Source organism: Teleopsis dalmanni, chromosome 1 (assembly GCF_002237135.1).
Source record: "Teleopsis dalmanni isolate 2A chromosome 1, ASM223713v2, whole genome shotgun sequence".
In the NCBI taxonomy this organism is placed as follows: Eukaryota; Metazoa; Arthropoda; class Insecta; order Diptera; family Diopsidae; genus Teleopsis; species Teleopsis dalmanni.
Genome location: NC_051846.1, coordinates 174999918 through 175004328, shown reverse-complemented (window position 1 = coordinate 175004328; position 4411 = coordinate 174999918). Strand labels below are relative to the sequence as shown.

The 4411-nt window shown below is 26.7% G+C and overlaps 1 long non-coding RNA gene across 4 annotated transcripts; it reads right to left on the bottom strand.

Annotated features, from left to right (window-relative positions):
- Positions 1-2495: 2495 nt before the first annotated feature.
- Positions 2496-3694, bottom strand: LOC119670302. 4 transcript variants are annotated; one of them, XR_005251703.1, is made up of 4 exons: positions 3466-3694; positions 2988-3149; positions 2622-2828; positions 2496-2550 (listed from the first exon to the last, which is right to left on the bottom strand). It is a non-coding gene; the product is annotated as an uncharacterized LOC119670302 (long non-coding RNA). The 4 variants fall into 4 exon arrangements; XR_005251704.1 differs by having other exon boundaries at positions 2988-3137; XR_005251705.1 differs by lacking the exon at positions 3466-3694 and adding an exon at positions 3215-3246.
- Between the last annotated feature and the right edge of the window lie 717 nt (positions 3695-4411).

Genomic DNA, 4411 nt, shown 5'->3' with positions numbered 1-4411 from the left:
GGCAGCCTTTTCTCTTTAGGCAACCTTTTTTTTTCAATTTTTTTTTATGAAAGAATGTTTGTAGTTTCGTTTTCTTTTTTGTTTATGAATACGAGAGTCTTTTAAGGTGTTATTAGGTTTTTTAGTACATGGAGACTTTTCTCTTCGGGCAACCTCTTTTTTTAAATTTTTTTTTTGTAAATGAATGTTCGTAATTATAATAGGATAAATGATTTATTTATCTTTTTTTGGTCTTCTTAGGTTTTTTAGAATAGGCAGCTTTTTCTCTTCGGGCAACTGGTTTTTTTTATGAAAGAATGTTCGTAGTTTCGTTTTCTTTTTTTATGATTTCGAGCGTCTTTTCTAGTTGTTATTAGGTCATTGGAAATTTCTCTTCGGCACACTCTTTTTTCTTTAATTTTTTTTTATTAAGATGTTGTTAGGATTTTTAGTACAATGCAGCTTTTTCTTTCTTTTCGGGGCAACCTGTTTTTTGCACAATTTTCTTTTTATGAAAGAAGGTTCTTAGTTATAACGAATTAAATGAGTTCTTTTTCTTTTCTTTTACGATTACGAGCGCTTTTGCAAATCTCGTTATTTTTGGGACGATAAGATTTTAAAATTTTACAGGCCCGTCCAATAAACATGTAATATAAATATTATTTCATGTACTTACAAATCTGTTTTTTATAAACTTGTTTTTCAAACGAAATCTTTGTTTTAGGTTACATGGGTTTTTCATTTTCTTTTTTTTTCAGACACTTCGTTTTATTGAGGAACAATTTTTTTCTTTTTTTAAATGAATGTTCTTAGTTATTATGAAATAAATGGTTTCGTATTTTTTTATGATTTCATGCGTCTTTTTAGGTGTTATTAGGTTTTTTAGTACATGGAGACTTTTCTCTTCGGGTAACCTTTTTTTTAAATTTTTTTTTTTTATGAAAGATATTAGATTTTTTAGTATATACAGCTTTTTCTCTTCGGACAACCTGTTTTTCAAATTTTCTTTTATATGAAAGAAGGTTCTTAGTGATAATGGATTAAATGAGTTCTTTTTCTTTTTTTAGTGATTACGAGCGCTTTTGCAAATCTCGGTATTTTTGGAACGATAAGATTTTAAAATTTTACAGGCCCGTCCAGTAAACATTTAATATAAATATTATTTCATGTACTTATAATTCTTTTTTTTATGAACCTGTTTTTCAAGAGTAATCGTGTTTTAGGGTGTATGAGCTTTTATTTCTCTTTTTCGGACACTTCGTTTTAATGGGGACCAATTTTTTTTTAAATGAATGTTCGTAATTATAATGGGATAAAAGTGATTTTTCTTTTTTTGATGATTATCAGGTCTTCTTAGGTTTCTTAGAATGAGCAGCTTTCTATTCGGGCAACTTTTTTCAACTTTTTTTTTTATAGAAGAATGTTCGTAGTTTCGTTTTCTTTTTTTATGATTTCGAGCGTGTTGTTAGGATTTATTAAGTTTTTTAGTACATGGAGACTTTTCTCTTCGGGCAAACTTTTTTTTTATTTTTTTTTTTTAATGAAAGTTGTTGTTAGGTTTCTTAGTACATGCAGCTTTTTCTCTTTGGGCAACCTGTTTTTTAATTTTTCTTTTATATGAAAGAAGGTTCTTAGTTATAGGTAATGGATTAAATGAGTTCTTTTTCTTTTTTTTGTGATTACGAGCGTTTTTGCAAATCTCGTTATTTTTGGGACGACAAGATTTTAAAATTTTACAGGCCCGTCCAATAAACATGTAATATAAATATTATTTCATGTACTTACAAATCTGTTTTTTATAAACCTGTTTTTCAAACGAAATCTTTGTTTTAGGTTACATGGGTTTTTCATTTTCTTTTTCTTTTTCAGACAGTTCGTTTTATTGAGGAACAATTTTTTTCTTTTTTTAAATGAATGTTCTTAGTTATTATGAAATAAATGGTTTCGTATTTTTTTATGATTTCGTGCGTCTTTTTAGGTGTTATTAGGTATTTTAGTACATGGAGACTTTTCTCTTCGGGCAACCTTTTTTTTAATTTTTTTTTTATAAAAGATGTTAGGTTTTTTAGTACATGCAGCTTTTTCTCTTCGGGCAACCAGTTTTTTAAATTTTATTTTATATGAAAGAAGGTTCTTAATTTTAATGGATTAAATGAGTTCTTTTTCTTTTTTTATGAGTACGAGCGTTTTTGGAAATCTCGGTATTTTTGGAACGATAAGATTTTAAAATTTTACAGGCCCGTCCAGTAAACATTTAATATAAATATTATTTCATGTACTTACGAATATTTTTTTTATAAATCTGTTTTTCAAGCGTAATCGTGTTTTAAGGCACATGGGTTTTTCATTCTCTTTTTTTTTGCGGACACTTCGTTTAATTGAGGAACAGTTTTTTTCTTTTTTTAAATGAATGTTTGTAGTTATATTGGGATAAACGGTTTCATTTTTTTATGATTTCGAGCATCTTTTTAGTGACTCATCGGGAGACTTTTATCATCGGGGCAACGCTTTTTTTTTCTTTCTTTTTTTTTATGATTGCGAGCGTCTTTGCGAATCTCGGTATTTTTGCGACTATAAGATTTTTAAATTTTACAGTCTCTTTAGATAAACATTTGATTATAAATACTGTTTTATGTACTTACAAATATTTTTTTTATGAATCTTTTCTTCAAAGCGTATTCATCGTGAATTACCGTATTAGGGCTTTTAGTAATTATATAGAGACTTGTTGCTGCATATAGCTGCATTATTCAGTTGATTTTTGAGAAAAAAATATTATAAATCAATGAAGCTTAACAATTTGCTTGGAGAAAACTTGTAACCAACTTCAAAATATGGATCTAATATCTCTGGAAAAACATTTTTATGAAAAAAACTAAATGAATCATTTTAAAATTTTTGTTCGATATATCAATGCTAACTATGTAAAACATATATCTGTCAAGAATATAATAAAAATAGCTTTGTCATTTATGTAATTAGGGTTTTTAATACACAATACTACTTACCATTGAGAACAGCATATTTGCCCAAAATTCTTAACTTGAAATAGTCTTCTTATCCGATCCGAAATTGTAATCAAAAGGTGTTGGATAGCTTTATCCGCCCAGAGCAATATATCAAAACTTGTGAGATGGCTTTATTTTTCCAGAATACTTCTGTTGAAAACACTAGTAAATTATTGTGTGAGAAATATATAACTAATTATATAAAATTATAATAAATAAAATATTACAAATTAATTTTGCTCAAAAAATTATTTTTAGGAGAAAATTTGAAACTAACTTCACACAAAAATAAATGAAACTAGTTTTTACAAATGTTTATTTAATAAAGAAAAACTAATTGACAAATTTAAAATTTTTTTCAATGATTACTTAAATATTATTAAAGATACTTCAATAATCAAATTTTTTATTTAATTAGGTTTTTTAATACACAAACCGTTTGTCCATTCTAAAAACCTATCTAAAAGTTGGGTGTTACCTTTGTCCAATCAGAATACTAAGAACTTGAAATAGCCTTTTCTCAACAGAGCACTTTATTAAAGGTCGTAGTATAACTTAATCTGTCCAGAGCATCTAAACAAAAGTTGAAAGATAGCTTTATTTGTCTAGTACACTTCTTTTGCAAACTTTAGTTGGTTATGGAATGTGGAATATATAACTGATAATATTTAAAATATTATGTATAGTAATAGTTTTGTTTAAAAACTTTCTAGAACAAAATTTGAAACCAACTTCACACAAAAATATACAAAACTAATTTCCACAAAATTTTATTTAACAAAGAAACACTGAATGACAAATTTCAAAATTTTTTCAGTGATATATTGATTAGTAATATTTAGAATATTTGGATATTTATTAGCAACAAGAATTCTAATTCTAATTATCTAATTAGAGTCCTTAATACACTCTCTTGAAATAAATCCAATATATATTCCACCAGGAAGATATGCTTCCTAAATCATCTGAATAACTCATTATCATATTTTTATGAAACACTTGTTTTATCATGTACTGAATCAAGTGCTTTAGTGTTTAGATTAGGCTTTAGTCACTAATATGCATTTCAACAAGCAAAAAAGGAAGAATAATATAAAGACATCCTTACTCCTATATATACTGATATATACTTTATGGTATTTTCGACGTTTCTTTTAATGCGTTAAAAAAAATCTTGACAAGTCTAATATACTCTTTTAACACTCTTTTAACGTGTAAAGGGTATAAAAAGATGTTAGTAGGAGGCCCTTAGTTAGAATTTGCTTATGGGCCTAAAAAATGTAGTTACGCCACTGGTCCAGAGCACAAAATCAAGCATTTATAAATGATTCACACTTACTGATTTTTTTATTCAAATAATAAATATTTGAATATCAAGGTAATTATAGAATTTTATAAGTGTTAACCCAGACATAAGTTATATT